Genomic DNA, 23,173 nt, shown 5'->3' on the forward strand with positions numbered 1-23,173 from the left:
ATCTCCTTTTACGGAAGCACCTCAAAACATTCCTCTTTGCTTCTGCTTTCTCTCTCCCTCGCCCCTGCTACAACTGGTCCACTGTCTGCGACCTCGGTCCTGGGCCCTTCCACTCTACACCTGCACTGCCTCCCTGTCAACCCCTGCACGGGGGGACTGTCTCAGTATCCTACGGCCCCCCCCTGATGTATAATACCCAGTTTCACTGTCCTAGCTATGAAATAATTTCCCGACCTAATATATAAAATGAATAATTTTAATAAAGATCTGATGGTGAGACTAATTTCATTTTTTATGTTTTTCAAACAGGTACATCATGCATTACTGCATGTGTCACGAGTACCAGACACCGGCGGATGGCTTTTTTAGCCGCCAGTTGCTTCTCCGCGTGAACAATGTTACCACCCTGATCATTTTATGGGACGATCGCCAAGTACAAGTATGCCCTTACGCGGTACTAACGGCTCGATGCAACATACATACCGTTGTGGTGGCCTAGTGCCTCGTTGTTGGAACAGCCATGCGATTATCAGTGCGACCGCTCAATATTCGAATCGCTGAATATTCTCAAAACGTTTGATGTCAAATAAATGTACTTTGCCAAATGTACAATCTTGCCGTTTGCTTTTAAACCACAGTTTCATATTCCGAATTGTGGCGCTGTATTGTGAGATGATCTAAGACCCTGTGTACAGCAAAGGAACATCGTGTGCCTCGAAACGAACTTTTTGGAACGTGCGCAAATAAAAATGCTAATCGCTGAATATTCTCAAAACATTTGATGTCAAATAAATGTACTTTACCAAATTTACAATCTTGCGGTTTAATTTAAAAGTACAGTTTCATATTCCCAATTGTGGCGCGCTGTGTTGTGTGAGCTCATCTGTGTTGATTTCCTGGTTCTGTGTGGAGTCGCGTAGAAGACGCCTGGGCGCGTTTGCCTACGCAGCTCAGTCACGTCACGGATAGAGGCGGGGAATATGAATGTTTTGATCAAGTCTGTTTCAGGGGCGGGGGATTTGATTTAGTGCCGCAAAAGCAGGTGAGCCAGGGCGATGCGGCAAGTGAGAGGATTATCATAAAATGGCGGATGTTTTCGAGTGCGTTAATGGACGAATAGTCGGGTAAGGTCCATAGGAAAGTTTTCTACGATCTACCGATTTATGCTTAAAAACACATGGCCGAACCATAGGAACAATAAAAAAAAAGTCCCGGAACACTCCTTTAAGTGAGACTTTTCCAACCTTCTCAAGACATTGAAATGTTTTTTCATATTGTTTCCCGAGTTTTCGTCTTCACCATTAAAATATTCTTTCTTTGCTTCATATATACCTTTTCTATATTGTTTCTCAATCTATTTCCAGATGGTTTTATTTTCTGCAGAGTTGTCTTTGTTCCAACGTAGTTCTGCCTTCCTCTTTTTTTGCTTGAGCTTGAGAGAACCATTTACAGTGATTTATGTGATGTCTGACCAGCTTCGTCCTCATTGGTGCTATGCTGTCCAGCATACACACCAGCTGGTCATTATACCTTGCAGCTAAGGTATCAGCGACATCCAAGTCAGAGGTATTAGACATAATGGGCCTCGTTACGAGTTTGGAGGTAGCCTTGCGGGTTATAGTGTTTACAGCATTTTTTCTTCAGCATAAGATTTTTTTATGATTATGTATATGGACATATAATGTTAGCTTGAATTACAGTGTTACATATGTGAGCTTTACTAAAAGATATTTTATATGCACTTTCTCTATAGAATCACATATGCCCCTGATGAGGAGTGACTTTCACTCGAAACGCATTGGGACCTCTCTGCATCATCATCATGAATAAAAAAAGAAGATTCTTGTGATAAATACTTGATATATTGTCATTCTTGGATTTATGTAATTGCAGAAAAAGACTATGGGCCTCATTACGAGTTTGGAGGTAGCCATACCGTTTTTACCGGCATGGCTGCCCCTAAACTCGGGTCCGGGTCCCGAACAACGGGAATTACCGGGCCATTCTGACCTTTGCGGGACCGGTAATTCCCATTAGCGGGACCCGGACCCGGTACGTCCCCATTCCCATTTGAGACCCCACAGGGCTCAATGGGAATGGGGAGGATGCTAACAACGGTCCCGTTAATAACGACCGTTGTTAGCATCATGTTCTGCTAGCGGTGTCGCTATGCACGTCTGGTCTACCAGGTGTACATAGCGGCCCCGCGAGCAGATCTCGTAATGTTGGCGGTAGAGTGATAACAGCGCCGGCAGCACTACCAGCGCCGTTATGACTCTACTGCTAGGGTCGTAATGAGGCCCTGCATGTCTGACTGTGAAGGTTTATTTGAGATCATGTAAATATGACTATAACTACATCCTAAATTACTAGTCTGCTTATCCAGACAACAGATAGTGTGCAGGGGATGTGAGTTCCCTAATTGGGAACTTTTTCTTTGTTCATATATGTTGTACAACCTAGATGTCAAGGTTGTCTTTTTCTCCTCTGCACCTTAAATTACACTTAACTTCACTTAAATGTTATATACTAAACATTAATTTACATCTATATACAATACAAACAATTGAACAGGGAGTGCATAGTGTTCAAATCACTCTGGTTTCTACATGTCAAGATGGCCACTGCTCCATATTGATCCAGTGCTGGCACAGATCCAAGGGTCAAAAGTGTACACTGCCACTGTCCTGATGGTTATTAGGTCTACACCATCTTCTGCAACTAAAATGTCTCCATTCGAGCTTATGGCCAGATACAAAATGGTTTTACCACAGCATCTGATCTATGGAACTCAGGAGCAGATACTGATGAATGCGTTTCATGAGTACATTGTAAATGTAAGGAAGCAACTACAGCATGCTTTTGCTTATGCTCAGCGCAATTTAGAGAAGTCGGCTGAAGGAATGAAAACATACTTCGACCTAAAGACCACAAAGAAGGAGTACAAGGTAGGTGACAAGGTTTACCTGTACAATTTTCAGAGGAATCAAACCAAGGAACGGAAATGTCTTCCATCTGGGTGTGGGAGCTTTCAAATTGTAGACAAAATATTACCTGTGGCATATAAGTTAGGAGAACAGATAGAAGAGATATGGGTCCATATCAATTAGTTGAAAATATGTCATCCCAGACAAGCTTTATGACTGATTGAGAAGCCTAATAAAGATAGAACCGAGGAACCATCTGATGAGTGAAAGGTAAGAATGAAAAGCCTGGGTGGACACTAAAATAGGCATTATGGGAGTAATTGAATTAATACTCATTGAAAATGTGAAGAAAAAAATTGGTTTGGAAAATGTGATGAAGGTCATATAATTCTCTCAAATGTTGTCTATTATAAATATGTTATGTTGTCCCATAATTGTCTGTAATGTATTCTGGGGAAATAAGTTTGTACAAAATACTCAACCTCTCTTTTCATTTTATTTCTATCTATAGAACATGCATCTCCTTCCCTTCCAGCCTGGGGAACTACAGTAGTGGATTCCGGAGAGGACCCCATGGACTCAGAAAAAAATGAGGAAACAAAAGCAAGGGAGGGGATCTATAATCATACCCTGGAATGCACAAATAAGGAGGCCAGCAAGGTCACTCCCTAAGGAAGGAAAAGGAGCAGGACGTTGTCTAGGGGAAACGAACTGGAAATAAAATCCCACTCTTCCCTGTTCTGTCCCAGATGGAAATAAACGGCCAAGAGCAAGGCGAGAGGGTGGGGGGGCTTGTAGGATACATTTAGCTAAAATTAATAGGAAATCCCATTGGGCCAAAACAGTGCAGACATGGGAAACGCATAGAGAGAAACTGTCACACTGCCAGTGTACCTTGTGAATTCATATCAATATACTTCTGCAATGGAAACTGGAACTAGATTGCAGAAGGGAAAGGCCCATTGTTGGCTGAGAGACAAAAAGCAGCATTTTTCACTGAAACTGCTAAACATCAAAATGCTGTGCACCCTGAAAATTAAGAGTTCAAACTGGGCCTCGCATTTGAAATTCAAAGCAATTTTAGTATCTTTCATTTGAGGCGACCGAGGACCACTTTTCAACACAGAAACTGACATCATGTTAAATGCAAAGATGTGTGTATTTTGCAGTGTGTAATGAATACCAGGAGTGAAAATGACTCTTTGCCAAAACAATGTGAGCCTATCATCTTGGGAGATACACATTGGTGGTTCTATGTAAGTATATGAAATCTATTCAAAGGCCTCATGGATGATTAAATGCCATGTTTTTCTTCTTATTATGGTATTTATTGAGTGTGGAGCTATCTTCGATAATCAACAGAGCACTTTACAGAGGTATACACCAATATAGATACATAACGGAGCACATTACAGAGGTGTACAACATAACATAACATAGCATAACAGAGCTCTTATCAGTGGTAACAACAAAACAGATATACAGCTGGGGCGAGAGGAGGGGTACAGCTGTACCTGATGGCGGGGAGGAGAGTGGCGGATGGCGTCTAGCGAGTCAGGTGGCACGAGGGGTGAGATGATGGCCTAGGTGTTGAGGAGGAGACAGTCCTCGAAGAGGTGGGTCTTGAGTTCTCATCTGAATTGTAGGAGCGTGGGGGCGAGTCTGATGCTGAAGGAGAGGCGGCTCATAGTCTTGGGGCCTTGGCAGAGAAGGATTCTTTTCAGATTCTTTCCTTTTAGCAGCAGCAGATTTCAAGTCTTCACTGTCCTGGCTTCTGGTGGTGCGCTGTCTGCCGGAGATTCAGAGTTTCGCTGCAAGGTTGCTTGGTGACTTGAGGGCGACTGCCTTATAGATGGTGCAGAAAGACTTGAAGGAGATTTGTGCTTGTAGTGGGAGCCAGTGAAGGTTGATGAGGGCTGGGGTGATGTGGTTGTATCTGCGTAGACCCTTGATGAGGCATGCGGCCGCATGTAGGAAACTTCTCAGGGGCACTCAGGAGGATGACAGAGGCCTTTGAGGAATGCATTGCCCCCTTCCAGGTGGGATAGCACCAGTGCTTGAATGGTTGATCTAAAGCTGTCCGGAAATAGGAAGGGCTTGACTTTGCACAGGAGGGAGAGCTGATACCAAGTTGTCTGAGTTTTCTTAGGTATGTGTGTCTTGAAGGAGAGGTGTTTGTTGATGTGGAACCAGTGGATCTTTGCACAGGAGGTGAACTCAGGTGTGAAGCCCTCAGAGTTCATGGTTGTTAGCCAGGTCTATATGTCTGGGTGTTGTTGGTGAGGAGTATGAATTTGGTCTGGATCAGTGAGAGGCAGGTTTTGAGCCTATGGAGGTCCTTGATGGGGTCGATCTTGAGGTATAGCTGTGTCGTTGGCATATTGACGGATGTGGATGTTGTGTGTGGCTAGGAGGGCTCCCAGTTTAAAGTGCAGTTTTGTGAATGGGGAGAAAGACTCTGTGTTTAGCCAAAATTACATTTCTAGTGGGATGTGAAGGCATAGGCAAAGTAACCTTTCCCTATTCCTGACTTTGCTCAGGCTCCCCATCTGAAAGACAATTGCCTTGAACCTTCCATGCCGGAGCAGAAGCGCTTTGCGCATGCATGACAGGAATGTATTGTTCTGCTGGATCAACAGAAAGCCCACACTTCATTGGCCAAACTGTAAAATCCCAGAAAATGCTAAGAAATTGTGTGGGCTATCCCTGGCATGACTGGGGGATGGCCTGCCATTAAGAGTGCCACATGACGTCAGACACCCATCTGGCTTGAGAGACAAAAACTCTTCAGCATCCATTAACTAGGCCCTTTAGACTTCACACAAATGATTTTTTTTATTTGTTTTTAGTGGGTCCTGATTTGCCATGTTTTTTTAAAAATTTTTTATTTTTTTTAAATTTTATTTTCAAAACAGTTCATATCATAGAAATATATGTACAATAATATAACATCATGCACTAATCATATCAAAACCAACAAAACTATATACATCAGAAAACACCCCCATCCCCTCAAGGAGTCACATTATAATCAATAAACAGGTCTAATACAATAAAAAAAAATTGCCCTAAATCTTATTAAATAACGCATCCTTCTTTCTCTCCGATACAGCACTCTCTCCATATCCGCTAGAGAATGCATCTCTGCAATCCATTCCTCAATAGTAACAGGGGTAGATGTTTTCCATTGACTCAAAATTAGCTTCTTCCCCACCATTGCCCCACGAAAGATCCATTTCTTCTGAGAAGTAGTCAGGTCGTCCAACAAATCCCCACTACCCAGTACTATGGTCTTAAAATCCATATGAACCTTCACTCCATGAATCTTTTCACACATCTGGTCAAATTCAAACCACAGACCCCTCACCATTGAGCACTCCCACAACATATGCTCAAAGGTGCCCACCTCATGGAAGCATGCCCAACATTCAGAGCTGTTACACATACCCCTCTTCATCATTCTCTCAGGCGTCCAGTATGTCCTATTCAAGATCTTTATTTGACGCGACCTGTCTGAAAGACAGCTTCACATTCTCACAAATACACATCCAATCATCCTCCCTAATGTCTTCACCAATTCTCTCATTCCAATCCAATCTTAAATCATCATTAGCCCGATAATTGGACACAACCAGTCTATAAACATAACTAACTAGGCCACATCCACTCACCCCAGGCTCCCAACCAAGCATGTCTGTATTGATTTTCCTTTCCATATCCACAACCCCTACAGCCCTCCTGATCTTGCGATAATCTGCCAGGCGAAAAGTAGGAATGTCAAAATTCAACTGTATCTCCCTAGCCATCATCCAATTCAAGCCGTTGAACAGATCGCCAATCCACCGCACCCCAGCTAGGTACTACTGATGTCAGAACAAACATTACCCTCATGTGTAACACTTGGATTCAGCCAAATGGAAGCACTCGGATCTTTCAGCGCATTGAAACCCAAACACTCACACAATGCCACCCATGAGTTCCGCGAACTCCTGGTCAGTGGGCCTACCATCTCAGCTCGACGTGGCTTACTGGTCAACACAGCCCCAGGCAACAAAGGGCCTATATGGCTAGACTCAGCACACACCCAATCGTCATGCTCCGATTTGAGAAAAGCGAATATATTCCGTGACATAAAAGCCAGATGGTATGCCTTGAAATTAGGGACCCCCAGCCCACCCTTGGACAAAGGCAATTGCAGTTTGCTAATTTTCAGACGCAGAGGTTTGTGATCCCACAGAAACTCCTGCATAAGTCTATCCAACTCACGCCAAAAATGTTTCCCAATGTCTAATGGGACCATACTCAGAACAAAGTTTACTCTAGGAGTCAACACCATTTTTAAAGCATTCACCTTCCCCCAAAGGGAAAGGTTCAACAAACACCATCTATCCAAATCCAATTTGAAATTAGTACACACCATAGTCATATTTACATTCACAGAATTAGCAACAGTGGGCAAACTCCAAACCCCCAAGTACAGTAGTTTATCAGCACACCACTTAAAGCCCAATCTGGTAATAAATTGTTTGTCACACAGCGGCACCAATGGTAAAACCTCTGATTTTTCCCAGTTGATCTTGTATCCAGAGCACTGGTGAAAGGCCTCGAGAATGTTCATAAGAACCGTCACTGACTCTCCAAGGTTCTTGAGGACCAATAATAAGTCATCTGCGTATAACCACATTTTTTGCTGCATTCCCCAACAAGTTATGCCCTGTAAACCCTCCTCATTTCTCAAATTTATAGCCAAAGGTTCAATACTAAGTACAAATAACAAAGGTGACAATGGGCATCCTTGTATTGTGCCACGTTCCAATTCAAAAGGTTTGGATCTCAGACCATTAGTTTTAACATCAGCTGTAGGCCTGGTATACAGCAGTTTAATCCATGAACAGAACTGAATCCCAAAACCCATCTTGTCCAATACTTTAAACATGAACTGCCAATCAACTCTATCGAACGCCTTCTCCGCATCAAGTGATATAACAGCCGAGTCTTCCGACAACTCAGACGCTTTCGCGATAGTACAAAGCAGTGTCCGCATGTTGCTGGACGTCATCCTACCTTTAACAAAACCAGACGGATTCCGATCTATCAATTTAGGCAAACGATTTTCTATTCGCAGAGCTAGAATCTTAGCCAGAATCTTATTGTCCACATTAATCAAACTAATCGGTCTGTAACTGGACGCCAGTGATTCATCCCTGTTTTTCTTTAAAAAGACAGAAATAGTAGCATGTCTAGTAGTGTCAGGAAGTATACCCCTAGCCTTTGAGGTCTTATACATGTCCGTCAACAGCGTCAACGCAGAATTAGGCAACCACCTATAGAATTCCACTGGCAGTCCATCTGGCCCCGGAGACCTACCAACATTCAATTTCGAAATTGCCTTCTTGACCTCCTCCACCGTGATATCTCCCTCTAGTAAAGTAGCCTCCTCCTCTGAAATATCTGGAACCTGAACCCCCTCCAAAAAATCTCCATTCTCTGCATCAATATGGGTTTCATTCTTATACAATTCCTCATAAAACTGTCTGAATACCTCATTTATACTTTCCGGACTGAAAGTGACCTTGCCATTAGAGTCTGTAATAGACATGATCGAGCGCTCAGACTCCCTCAACCTCAATCTATACGCTAACCAGCGATCACATTTCTCCCCATGTTCAAAATAAGCGCATTTTTGATGAAAATACCTCTTATCCACCCTATTAGATATCAGCTCCCTCAACTCTCTTTTCAATCTGTTTAACTCAGGAAGCAAGTCCACTCTCGTAGGCTCCACCATCAGAACCCCAGACAAGTCCCTAATCTTCAGTTCCAGTACATTTTGTGTATTGTCCCATTTTCTCTTCGAACCACTCGCCAAACTAATAAACATACCCCGAACCGTGCACTTGAATGCCTCCCATATCATATCAGATCCTACTTCACCAGTACAATTCTCCTGAACAAAATAGTCAATTTCAGTCGCAATTTTGTCCATCTCCTCTAGATTGTCCAACAATATAGTATTTAGTCTCCAAGATTTTGATCTACACATAGTGTAACTCCACTTCAAATCCACTGAAACATGTGTATGGTCAGTCAGCACAATATTACCCATATCACTCCTTTTATAGTTTTGCAACATGTCTCCTGCCATCAAAATCATGTCAATTCTGGAATACGTAGCATGTGCACCGGAATAAAAAGTATATTCTCTCACTGAAGGATTGTCAATCCTCCAACAGTCCTTCAGATTATGTTCCTCCAGCAGATCCCGAAAAGCCCGAGATTGCATGTCAACCCTCCTGCAATGTCTGGTACTACTCCTGTCCATAGCAGAGTCAATAACTGTACTGAAGTCCCCCCCTAAGATTATGTTACTGGACTTAAGGTTTTGAATTGTTTGAGCCACCTTTCTGAAAAAGGTACCATCATCCGACGTCGGAGCATAAACATTACAAAAGGTCACTTCTTTACCCTGAATATTAGTTAAAAAAGCAACCATTCTACCTTCCCTGTCACATATTTAGTTGACAACCTTGATCAGTGCATGTTTCCTAATAAGAATAACCACACCCCTGTACCGTGACTCAAAAGATGAACCATAAGCCCTCCGTACCCAACCTTTCCTCAAAGCATCCAAATCACCTTTCAAAAGGTGTGTCTCCTGGAGAAAATAGACGTCTCCTTTTAAGTCATTCAGATAAGCCAAAACTTTCCGTCTTTTCTGTATATTGTTCAGACCATTCACATTCCATGAGACAACTCGCATTTGATCCCCCATTTTCAAACACAGCTTATCCACCCCCGGCCAATGCAAAAGTGATCCCTGCAACCAACCTTCCAAATTATTTGTGACCCCAACCGGAAACGCCAACCCCCCTCTGAAACAGATGCAAAACACTAAAAACAGCTTATAGAAAAAAATTCTAAACACATTCCAAGAAGTCGAACACCCTGGACTCCTCTCCTAAATAACCCAAACTCCCCAATAAAACCCCTGTAACCCAAAAAGGGCAACCTTAAAGTTAACTCGATCAAATTACATCAACAACTCAATATCACAGCAAAAACCTCAACGTAAATCCACAACAGTTCCACCACCACAATCCGATCCATACAGAAACACACCGCCTCCCCACAAGGCCATATCCCACACTCGAAGCAAGCTGGTCACTTCCACCACAGTAACCCCAGCATTAATTCAAGACTGCCTCCTCCACCTTAAATCACCAATCACCACAACCGAGAAATGACACTATTTTGAGAGTCCCAAAATAAATGAAGCATGGAACAAATAAAAGCCCCAAGTAATCAATCACCAAACTGAATCAACATTGATACAGCCCCAATTAGACAAACAATGTAAAACAACATAAGCTACCCACATGAACAAAATGAAACACCATGCACAAGGAAAACACCAAACATGCATCGAATATGTCCATCAACTACTGATGATGTCTCTGAGAAATCAAGGCATTCAAAGTGAAGTGTCACATAAATGCAACTAGCATCCCCCACATCACCCCAACCTTGCATTTTGAAGTATCAGTCAATGCCATCATAAAATAGAAAGCACATTGCATAATTAAAGCTCCATCATTAACACAACAAAATGTCATGAGTATGACGCAATCCAACTAAAGGTGACGGGCAGAGGCACTCCAAAACATTCCATTTTGATGGAGAGAGAATTGCTAGCAAACAACTTCGAGACTAACCCATTTGACTGATTTCCTGATGCCAGTCCCGCTTTCCGCAGACACTAAATGAAAACAAGGCCTACAATAACCATGTGCCAATAGCCAATGTGTGTCAAAATTCACTAAAAGTCCAGGACAGGAACAATGATTCCACAAAACTAAATCTGCTCAACATATAATTAGCACTCCTGAACATTTCACAGTTTACTGCCCCACTAAAGCATCCATGACAACTAGATAACAAAAGCTAGCCATTACACATATGAAAACACCGAAACAGCACCCTCCAACATCCGACTATCACTCTAGTTCCCACAAATCCCGACTCACCACCGCATCATAGTTGTGCAGGCTTATGATCATTGGCACACAGACTGACACCCTAGGGGGGTACCCATGAACTACAGAACATTCTGATCCTGCCTTGAGTGGAGAAAAGTTGTTAAAAACAACAGGATTCAAATGACCCAACTCACGGACACCCAGTACAAAATGGAAACCCACCAGAATTCCCAAACACCAAAACACGAGTAAAATTCATGTACAAACTGTTGTAGTTGGTGATTATCACATTTCAACCCGTCTAGTGGTTAGCGGCTACAATACCAATAATGGTTTTACAACATACTAAGACAACATATGTCTTTTCGGAGCACTTTTGTTCATCTCGTAACCCATCAAGCGTTGGTAAACATACAGGAAGGAAGAAAGCTGCTGAAACGGAAGAGAAAACCGTCCGCCGGCTAAACCCAAAAACAAATTGCAAAAAAAAAAAACACTCCAAACACAATGAAAATGCCATCACTCAAAATCCACTCAGCAGAGTTCACAATGAAATGAAAGAACGCAGCTGTATAAGATCATCCCGTGAAACACAGAACAATCCAACCCTGTCAAAAACATGAGGAAAACTCATATTCAAACGTTGCTGGTAATGATGTATCATTTAACTATATTTGAATAATGAGTTCTCCAAGCATACTGAGCACATATATGTCATTTGGGAGTGGACTGAATAACAACGCATGTAATATATGCAAATTGACGGGCTGACATCCACTAACACGCCCTGCCTGACACTACCAAAGAAAGCCAGAACAGAAAGGCTCACAGGAAAACCAATCCATCTGGCCCAAACTCAAATAGCCATGCATGTAGCATCTGGCGCTCATTGTCCCTCTCGCTGCCCCTTCAATAATTAACTATTCCGTGTTTGTCCTATGCACACTGCTGTAAGGGAGAAAAACTCACAGTCTTCCATGGTTGAACTGTCACCAAAACGTTTCAGTGTGCCTCAGTGCTTTCAGTGAACAACCCATTGTGCTATTGCAAAAGAAAGGTCATTATGTCAAAAGTGTTCTACACGGAAGAGGCCAGTGTTGTTTATGCAGATACGTTACTGTTAAGAAGGCACTCCAGTCCATCAGCTGTACTCAGGAAAATGGGCGCTCTTTAGATGCAGTCAATCAGCTGATGGACCCAGGCTTCCCTTCAGAATGTTATATGAGGCCCTTTGAATGTACCATAAAAGCGTAAAAGCAATTACTTGTAATTGCACCAGTATAAACAGGCAGTGTCACAAGAATAGAAGCGTTTGGGATCAAAGGGACTAGTATTTAACTCCAGGCTAAATCAACATTGCAGCACACAAGCCTGGACGATGTGGTTTCAAACTGTGAAATGAAAGTCAGAATGATACGTGTGTAATTAGGTGACAATAGGTTTATATTGGGAATTACATTTTACCCTTTAATCTTTGAACCATGATACTTGCAGAAATGGTACACGTGTCATTATAATGCTTATTTCAAGCTCGTTGTGTTGATCAAAGTTGTATCTACATTTGAGTTTTGGAAACCCTGTAACAATCAAAAATGTGTGTCTAGCTTCCCCAAAAATGTAATGAAGCTGAAAGTTGAGGAGTTAGTGCTTTGTTAAATTAGATTTCTGGGTAGAATATTTCATGTTAATAGCCTTTATTAATTGTGTGCAAATGACAAAAAAACACAGTTTGCACGTGCAATACCCAGCCGAAAATCTGAGACATTTCGATAAGTCTGTCATGATTATGGGAACACAGATATAAAGATACCATCATGTTTATTTATAAATTAGAAATGTTTGTCATGTTGTGACTTTCTGAGTGAAGAATCTGAAAAGTTGAAATGGGAACTCTGGTGGGTGGATTCATCATTTGCATCAATTCTACTTCAGAACTCCCAGAGCCTATCGGCAGAGCGGAGTTGTACCTTGGAGGAGGAGAGGACCGTAAAGGTCCAATGAAAATTCAAAGCTAATAAGTTAACAGCCCCTGATCTAAATTTTTCAGGGGTGGGACGTAGGGGTTAAAAAGTGGCTGCATCAGCCAGAATGAAAAACTTGCATAAAAACTATCTGGGGAGAGCTTCCTAAAAAATCTTGAAAGACAGGACTTGCCTAAAAACCAACTAGGTGAACCATGACACTACTGCTTATTACTAACTGGGTTGGAAAGGACTAAAGATTGCTGCAAGATTATTTTACCTGGGAGACAGCAAGTGGGAAAGCCTAAAAGCTGACTCAGCCTTATGATTATGGAGAGCCAAATGTATTTATTTATTTTATAAAGCGCTGGAACAAGTCCCATAGGCATACAAGCATGGACAGACAGAACAACAAAATCAAACATAAGCGAGAGAACACATCATAAATTACTGGGAGAGGAGAGTAATTTATAATCAAATGATGGATGGATGCTAGTGGCTATCTTTGTCTGAAGTATTCTACCAGATCCCTGTGCTGTGCATGTAAGAGGAACCTTGCTGACTTTCCTGAGCACCAAAACAGATTTACGATGTAATTAGATTGCCAAATGAAACTGAGTGTGTGGGGGATCTGCCTGCCTTAATATTGTCCCTTTATAGTGGGTGCGGGGCAGACCGTGCAGACCCTTAGCATATTTTACTGAATTTTATTTTTATTAACTCCCATATAGATTGACGCAGGGGGGGTATGGGGGAGTTTGAAACCTCTACCCTCTTGCCCAGCAGGAAGTTAAGTTATAGTTATTTAAAGTAATTGGGTCTTCCTATTTGTCTTGTCAACCCCAGAATTCCCTAAATGGAAGGGGTGTCCTTGTCCAAAAACGAAATTCCTAACTGTCCCCAATCCCCAGACCTTGCCTTTAAACAGAGGGGTGCTGAATATAACTGAACCCAGAGTTTTTGGTGCAGGGCAGAGAAGTGCTTTGCCAAGTGAAACCAAGTGTAATTATCCATTGAAAAATGCACACTCTTTACTGAGAGTGTGTACGGTACCACGATAGCAGAAAGCTGTTGTATTGCTTTGGGGTGAAGAAGGAAGAAGGGTTCTATCAATCAAAAGCAGTCTCAAAAGTCTGTGTGATTTCATAACTGCTAGCATTTTTAAGTGTGCAGCAAAACTCAATGTACAAAGCACTGCATGTGTAAATTTGCTTTAGAACACAGAAACTGTTGCAGTTGTTTTAAATCTAAACCTTATCAAGTAATATTCATGCTCTAGTAATGTGCCAAGGTATTATTTAATTGTGACATAAAAGGGGTTTGAGGGCCATAGGGTGGAACTGATATTTAATCTGTGTTCCATGGACAGACACAACAGTAAAATTCAGAGCAAAAGTGAGTTTTGTTTTGTGCCACAGAGAAGGTAGCATTTGTGACCATTTAGTGAAAAAGATTCATAGAACCTATCATTTCAATAAATATATATTCTTCTGGACCCCAGCCTGGTTCTTGACTCATTATTGGCCTAGTTGGAGGGACCTACGTGGATCTATAGGAGTCATCGACAAGGCTAGCTGAACAAAAATAATCAATGTTTTGTGTGTCCTCTTGATGGGGGACTCCCCGTGTTAAGGGTGGTCTTCCAATATGTCGTTACACAAAGTCCATATATATATATATATATATATATATATATATATATATATATATATATATATATTACATGGCCACGGTAGTGGCCATGTAGTTATGGTTAAGTTGCTGTTTCCATAGGAAGAGCACTTTTTGGGCGGCTTATAACTTCGCTCTCCCTGGACGGATTCTCACCAAACTTTGCAAAAAAAGTAGTTGGGTCACTCTGAATTTTTGTCCAAAGTTTGGTGAGGATTCGTCCAGGGGGGGGGAAAGTTATAGGGGGGGTCCCAAAACTTTTTTTTTTCCCATAGACTGAATGGGAAAAAACTTTGCGCACGGCTACAGCCCGAACCGCTGGACGGATTTACACCAAATTTGCGGCAGGAGCGGCGGCCTGGTCCCAAAAGCGTGCTTTTGTAAATTTGGTGTAAATCTGTCCAGTAGTTTTTTTAAAAATGACCAAAATGTAAGGCAAAAAAATTAGTGATATCTGCGTTCGCTTCGCGGACGGACTTCCCTGTTCGCTCCACGGACAGCACCCCGATTGGCCCATGGCCTTGCGCCATGTCTGCGGACATGCGACCTGTTCGCTGATTGGACGGCGAGGGGCGTGGAGCAGGTCAGATTTTCTGTGCCGCCCGCCATCTTGTATTCGCAGTCGACCGCGTACAGCGCAGTCAAACGTGGATAAAAAATTGTATTTAGTGCCGTGTGTTGGTGTGTAAGAGTGTTTGGGGAGGGTGGGGGAGTACGAGATAGGTTCAATGTTTTGTTTTTTTATGTGCTAGAACTTTTTGTTGCGTTCGATTTGTCAGCGGAGAACACGGCTGTTCTGACATTTTGTAAATAAACTAAATGGTGGGGTGTTTAGAGGACGGAGTATGTGTCATTTTTGTTCGCAAGGAAGGTAAAAATGAGCTATTAACACTCGCGGTGTACTTAATTGTTCGTAAATACACAAACTGGGGGTGTCCTCAGGACGCTGTCCGTATTGTAATCTGTCTAGTTGAATGTGTTCTAAGAACACTCGCAGTGTCCCGAAATGGTTGCAATTACACAAAATGGGGGTGTTCTGAGAACGTTGTTTGTATTGTTCGTTGTCAGGGTGAAAGTGTTTTAAGAGCACTCCTTTTGTTCGCTAATAGTACAATTTCCTAGGGGCGTCAACTGACTTTTTGTCCACTAAAGAAACGATAAATCCGGCTGGTGTGCGCCGACATTATGTGATAATCCTATGTCTGGCGCTATTGACCTGGCTGACTTGCTTTTGCGACACTAAATCATATCTCCCGCCCCTAAGCCTGATATTATCAAAGCATTCATATTCCCCACCTTTCTCCGTGACGTTACAGGGTGCGTAATGAAACGCGCCCAGTCGTCTCCAGTACTACGCGACTTTACACAGAACCCGGAAGACAACACACATTATGTCACAACACAGCGCGCCACAATTCGGAATATGAAACTGTGATTTAAAAGCAAAGAGCAAGATTGTAAATGTTGTAAAGTACATTTATTTGACATCAAATGTTTAGAGAATATTCAGCAATTTGCATTTGTCTTTGTTGTCGATCCGCAAAAGTTCATGTTGAGACACGCGATGTTCCTTTGCGGTACAGAGAGTGTTAGATCAGCTTACAACTCAGTGCGTCACAATTCGGAATATGAAACTGTGGTTTAAAAGTAAACAGCAGGATTGTACATTTGGTAAAGTACATTTATTTCACATGAAATGTTTAGTGAATATTCAGCGATTTGCTATTGTCTCTGCTGTCGATCAGCAAAAGTTTATTTGGAGCCACGCGTTGCTCCTTTGCGGTAGATAGGCTGTTGGCTTATGATAAAAGCAGTAAATGGTCGCTCTGATAATCGGAAGGTTGCTCCAACAACGAGCCATTAGACCACCCTATTGGTTGGTATGTTGTTTGTAGCCACTAGTACTGCATAAAGGCATATTGGTCCTTGGCGATTGTCCCATAAAATGGTGAGGGTCATGAAGTTGCATATTTGGACTTGCACCTGGCAGTTGAAGACCCCATCCGCTGGAGTCTGTAAATCGTGACATAGACAAAATGGGGCCACGTACCTGTTTTAAAAAACATAAATTAGTCTCACCAGCCGATCTTCTTTAAAAATCATCATTTTATTTATTAGGGCGTGAAACTATTTGCTATCGAAGATAGTGCAACAGAGTATGTTAATAATAAAATAATAATATTTTCCCATTCATATAGCGCTAAGAACCGTGAGGTATGTAAGCAGTGCTTATTATTAACCAGGGTGTGTGGTGCTCATTTATCGACCACAGAAGGATGAAAGGCTGAGTTTGGCCTTGCCGGGATTCAAACTTGCGTTAACAAGCTGTGCACGGATGTCAAAGCGAGCGCTGTACTCGCTGTGCCACTTGACAGGCTACAGTGAAGTGGCACAGCGAGTAGAGCGCTTGACCGCCTATAGACCGGTTAAATTATTTCTATTAACCCACCCTGTGTCATCTGCCTTTTTCAGAGCCCTCTAAACGACAGGGGATCAATTCGGCGGTGATAGTGCGCGGTAGAAAACATTATGCCACTTTCAACGAACAAGTTCAACTTGAGCGGTCTTTAATGCTACGCTATTGTAATTATATTTGGTATAAAGTAATCTAAAGGGTTACTTACAGTACAATTGAAATTTCCATTGTCTACGAGTAGTGCAGTCCCAAAATACGACTCCGCGTGTGCCAACGATCTTTCGTATAGTGATATAATATATAAAAGTGGTTTCGTTTCAGAAATTTCATCTTTATCTTCTCTTACGTTTTAGCAACACTCCTTCAAGAGAAGTCTTTCATCACAATCTCTGTCTGTCAAGGTCAAAACACAATACAACCTTATAGTCCGCTTCGTGAGCCTCTCCGGGGCCTGAGAAAAAAATGGAAGCAGCTGTCCTTCACTGTGAACGAGCATAAATTCTTACTTTGCAACATTCTGTGTAAAGCCATCTGTAGAAGTTGTGGAAGCAGCTGACCTTCACTGTGAACGAGCATAAATTCTTACTTTGCAACATTCTGTGTAAAGCCATCTGTAGAAGTTGGTTTTTGCACGCCATGTTTGTATATTGTTTGCGTGATATTAAAAAAACTTTGTTAAAGGGACGTTATGGTTAAGTTGCGCTACTAAAAACCTATGAAATTCAGTGAAAAAACTTTGTTAAAGGGACGTTATGGCTCAAAGTAAAACCGAAAAACTCCAGAAATTCGCCAGTTATGGTAACATAAGCAACCATAACTCGCGCCACTAACACTAACACCCAGGACATCAAAGATGACATCACAAATGTCATTGATGACATCACTGATGACATCACATGGCTGGCTCTCCCTTTTTATCCTTTACTTTATCGAAGCCACATAGTTTTCTTCAGTAACAGTCAGGAAGTAAAAATTGAAAAGGTACTATATTTGTAGACTTAGGGTCCTGTCACATCATATGAAACATATACATAGCGGAAGATACAGGCTTGAAAGAGAGCAATCCTTTCTGTGCATGAAGATAATCATTATGGTTATCAGCACTTTCTCATAGTTTTATTTCTATTACTCTACCTTCCCTCTATATGCTCATATTTGTATACATTATACTCACTCTCCATAGAGTGAATGGGAAAAAATTTTTGCTCGCGCATAAAGCCCAAACCGCTGGACGGATTTCCACCAAATTTGGACCAGGAGCAGCGGCTTGGTCCGGAAAGCGTGCTTTTGCAAATTTGGTGAAAATCCGTCCAGTAGTTTTTTTTAAAATGACCAAAAAGTAGGTAAAAAAAAATTAGTGATATCTGTGTTCGGTTCGCGGACACACTTCCCTGTTCGCTCCGCGGACAGTGTCCTGATTGGCCAATCGTCTTGCGTGATGTTCGCGGACATGCAACGTGTTCGCTGATTGGACGGCGTGGAGCGTGAAGCGCGTCAGATTTTTCGGTAGCGCCCGCCATCTTGGATTCGCGGACGTCCGCGGACAGCGCAGTGAAACTTTGTTCATATTGTGTATTTAGTCGAGTGTGTTGGTGTGTAGGAGTGTTTGGGGAGGGTGGGAGTGTATGAGATAGGATGAAAGTTGTGTTTTTTATGTGTTAGACGTTCTTTTTGTGTTCGATTTGTTTGCGGACATCACGGGTGTTCTGAAATGTTCTAAATAAACTGACTGGGGGGTGTTCTAAGGACTCAATATGTGTCCGTTTTGTTCGCAAGCAAAGTGAAACTGTTCTAAGAACACTTGCGGTGTCTGGGGAGTGTTCGTAGGGGGTGTCCTGAGGACGCTGTCCGTATTGTTCTCTGTCAAGTTGAATGTGTTCTAAGAACACCCGCGGTGTCCTGAAATGTTCGCAAATAAACAAAATGGGGGTGTTCTGAAGACGTTTTTGAGAACACTCCCGGTGTCCTGAAATGTTCGTAGGGGGTGTCCTGAGGACGCTGTCCGTATTGTTCTCTGTCAAGTTGAATGTGTTCTAAGAACACCCGCGGTGTCCTGAAATGTTCTCAAATAAACAAAATGGGGGTGTTCTGAAGACGCTTCTAAGAACAGTCGCGGTGTCCGGGGAGTGTTCGTAGGGGGTAGCCTGAGGACGCTTTCCGTATTGTTCTCTGTCAAGTTGAATGTGTCCTAAGAACACTCGCGGTGTCCTGAAATGTTCGCAAATAAACAAAATGGGGGTGTTCTGAAGACGCTTCTAAGAACACTCGCGGTGTCCGGGGAGTGTTCGTAGGGGGTGTCCTGAGGACGCTGTCCGTATTGTTCTCTGTCAAGTTGAATGTGTCCTAAGAACACTCGCGGTGTCCTGAAATGTTCGCAAATAAACAAGATGGTGGTGTTCTGAAGACGCTTCTAAGAACACTCCCGGTGTCTTGGAATGTTCGTAGGGGGTGTCCTGAGGACGCTGTCCGTATTGTTCTCTGTCCAGTTGAATGTGTTCTAAGAACACCCACGGTGTCCTGAAATGTTCGCAAATAAACAAAATGGGGGTGTTCTGAAGACGCTTCTAAGAACACTCGCGGTGTCCGGGGAGTGTTCGTAGAGGGTGTCCTGAGGACGCTGTCCGTATTGTTCTCTGTCAAGTTGAATGTGTCCTAAGAACACTCGCGGTGTCCTGAAATGTTCGCAAATAAACAAGATGGTGGTGTTCTGAAGACGCTTCTAAGAACACTCGCGGTGTCCGGGGAGTGTTCGTAGGGGGTGTCCTGAGGACGCTGTCCGTATTGTTCTCTGTCAAGTTGAATGTGTCCTAAGAACACTCGCGGTGTCCTGAAATGTTCGCAAATAAACAAGATGGTGGTGTTCTGAAGAAGCTTCTAAGAACACTCCCGGTGTCCTGGAATGTTCGTAGGGGGTGTCCTGAGGACGCTGTCGTATTGTTCTCTGTCAAGTTGAATGTGTCCTAAGAACACTCGCAGTGTCCTGAAATGTTCGCAAATAAACAAGATGGTGGTGTTCTGAAGACGCTTCTAAGAACACTCGCAGTGTCCGGGGAGTGTTCGTAGGGGGTGTCCTGAGGACGCTGTCCGTATTGTTCTCTGTCAAGTTGAATGTGTCCTAAGAACACTCGCGGTGTCCTGAAATGTTCGCAAATAAACAAGATGGTGGTGTTCTGAAGAAGCTTCTAAGAACACTCCCGGTGTCCTGGAATGTTCGTAGGGGGTGTCCTGAGGACGCTGTCCGTATTGTTCTCTGTCAAGTTGAATGTGTCCTAAGAACACTCGCGGTGTCCTGAAATGTTCGCAAATAAACAAGATGGTGGTGTTCTGAAGACGCTTCTAAGAACACTCGCGGTGTCCGGGGAGTGTTCGTAGGGGGTGTCCTGAGGACGCTGTCCGTATTGTTCTCTGTCAAGTTGAATGTGTTCTAAGAACACCCGCGGTGTGCTGAAATGTTCGCAAATAAACAAAATGTGGGTGTTCTGAAGACGTTTTTGAGAACACTCCCGGTGTCCTGGAATGTTCGTAGGGGGTGTCCTTAGGACGCTGTCCGTATTGTTCATTGTTAAGTTGAAAGTGTTCTAAGAACTATCGCGTTGTTCTGAAATGTTCGTAGGGGGTGTCCGGAAAACGGTGTCCGTATTGTTCGCTGGCAAGTTCAAAGTGTTCTAAGAACACTCACATTGTTCGCGGACATTAAAAGTTTCCCATAGATCATAGTTGAAATGTTTGACTCTATGGATGTGATATGCTGCGGTGGTTATTGCCAGGGCATAGAGTCTTGGGTGCATGGCCATTTGGCCATGCACCCAAGACTGTATGCCCTGGCAACAACCACCGCAGCATATCACATTCATATTTGCTTATAACTTTGGGTGAAAAACAAATGTATGGTTGTCTGTCAAGTTGAATGTGTCCTAAGAACACTCGCGGTGTCCTGAAATGTTCGCAAATAAACAAGATGGTGGTGTTCTGAAGAAGCTTCTAAGAACACTCCCGGTGTCCTGGAATGTTCGTAGGGGGTGTCCTGAGGACGCTGTACGGATTGTTCACTGTCAAGTTGAATGTGTCCTAAGAACACTCGCGGTGTCCTGAAATGTTCGCAAATAAACAAGATGGTGGTGTTCTGAAGACGCTTCTAGGAACACTCGCGGTGTCCGGGGAGTGTTCGTAGGGGGTGTCCTGAGGACGCTGTCCGTATTGTTCTCTGTCAAGTTGAATGTGTTCTAAGAACACCCGCGGTGTGCTGAAATGTTCGCAAATAAACAAAATGTGGGTGTTCTGAAGACGTTTTTGAGAACACTCCCGGTGTCCTGGAATGTTCGTAGGGGGTGTCCTTAGGACGCTGTCCGTATTGTTCATTGTTAAGTTGAAAGTGTTCTAAGAACTATCGCGTTGTTCTGAAATGTTCGTAGGGGGTGTCCGGAAAACGGTGTCCGTATTGTTCGCTGGCAAGTTCAAAGTGTTCTAAGAACACTCACATTGTTCGCGGACATTAAAAGTTTCCCATAGATCATAGTTGAAATGTTTGACTATATGGATGTGATATGCTGCGGTGGTTGTTGCCAGGGCATAGAGTCTTGGGTGCATGGCCATTTGGCCATGCACCCAAGACTGTATGCCCTGGCAACAACCACCGCAGCATATCACATTCATATTTGCTTATAACTTTGGGTGAAAAACAAATGTATGGTTCTCTGTCAAGTTGAATGTGTCCTAAGAACACTCGCTGTGTCCTGAAATGTTCGCAAATAAACAAGATGGTGGTGTTCTGAAGACGCTTCTAAGAACACTTGCAGTGTCCGGGGAGTGTTCGTAGGGGGTGTCTTGAGGACGCTGTCCGTATTGTTCTCTGTCAAGTTGAATGTGTCCTAAGAACACTCGCGGTGTCCTGAAATGTTCGCAAATAAACAAGATGGTGGTGTTCTGAAGAAGCTTCTAAGAACACTCCCGGTGTCCTGGAATGTTCGTAGGGGGTGTCCTGAGGACGCTGTCCGTATTGTTCTCTGTCAAGTTGAATGTGTCCTAAGAACACTCGCGGTGTCCTGAAATATTCGCAAATAAACAAGATGGTGGTGTTCTGAAGACGCTTCTAAGAACACTCGCAGTGTCCAGGGAGTGTTCGTAGGGGATGTCCTGAGGACGCTGTCCGTATTGTTCTCTGTCAAGTTGAATGTGTTCTATGAACACCCGCGGTGTCCTGAAATGTTTGCAAATAAACAAAATGGGGGTGTTCTGAAGACGTTTTTGAGAACACTCCCGGTGTCCTGGAATGTTCGTAGGGGGTGTCCTTAGGACGCTGTCCGTATTGTTCGTTGTTAAGTTGAAAGTGTTCTAAGAACTATTGCGTTGTTCTGAAATGTTCGTAGGGGGTGTCCTGAAAACGGTGTCGGTATTGTTCGCTGGCAAGTTCAAAGTGTTCTAAGAACACTCACATTGTTCGCGGACATTAAAAGTTTCCCATAGATCATAGTTGAAATGTTTGACTCTATGGATGTGATATGCTGCGGTGGTTGTTGCCAGGGCATAGAGTCTTGGGTGCATGGCCATTTGGCCATGCACCCAAGACTCTATGCTCTGGCAACAACCACCGCAGCATATCACATTCATATTTGCTTATAACTTTGGGTGAAAAACAAATGTATGGTTCTCTGTCAAGTTGAATGTGTCCTAAGAACACTCGCGGTGTCCTGAAATGTTCGCAAATAAACAAGATGGTGGTGTTCTGAAGACGCTTCTAAGAACACTCGCGGTGTCCGGGGAGTGTTCGTAGGGGGTGTCCTGAGGACGCTGTCCGTATTGTTCTCTGTCAAGTTGAATGTGTCCTCAGAACACTCGCGGTGTCCTGAAATGTTCACAAATAAACAAGATGGTGGTGTTCTGAAGAAGCTTCTAAGAACACTCCCGGTGTCCTGGAATGTTCGTAGGGGGTGTCCTGAGGACGCTGTCCGTATTGTTCTCTGTCAAGTTGAATGTGTCCTAAGAACACTCGCGGTGTCCTGAAATGTTCGCAAATAAACAAGATGGTGGTGTTCTGAAGACGCTCCTAAGAACACTCACGGTGTCCGGGGAGTGTTCGTAGGGGGTGTCCTGAGGACGCTGTCCGTATTGTTCTCTGTCAAGTTGAATGTGTTCTAAGAACACCCGCGGTGTGCTGAAATGTTCGCAAATAAACAAAATGGGGGTGTTCTGAAGATGTTTTTGAGAACACTCCCGGTGTCCTGG

The 23,173-nt window shown here is 43.2% G+C and overlaps 1 protein-coding gene across 6 annotated transcripts in view; it reads right to left on the minus strand.

Moving 5' to 3' along the window:
• RHBDL1 (rhomboid like 1) overlaps nucleotides 1-23,173 on the minus strand; it is a 1,038,041-nt gene that overhangs the window by 359,267 nt on the left and 655,601 nt on the right. The gene's annotated exons all lie outside the window — the stretch shown is intronic.

This window comes from Ambystoma mexicanum, chromosome 2p, assembly GCF_040938575.1.
Source record: "Ambystoma mexicanum isolate Mex_15411 chromosome 2p, UKY_AmexF1_1, whole genome shotgun sequence".
Taxonomy (NCBI): domain Eukaryota; kingdom Metazoa; phylum Chordata; class Amphibia; order Caudata; family Ambystomatidae; genus Ambystoma; species Ambystoma mexicanum.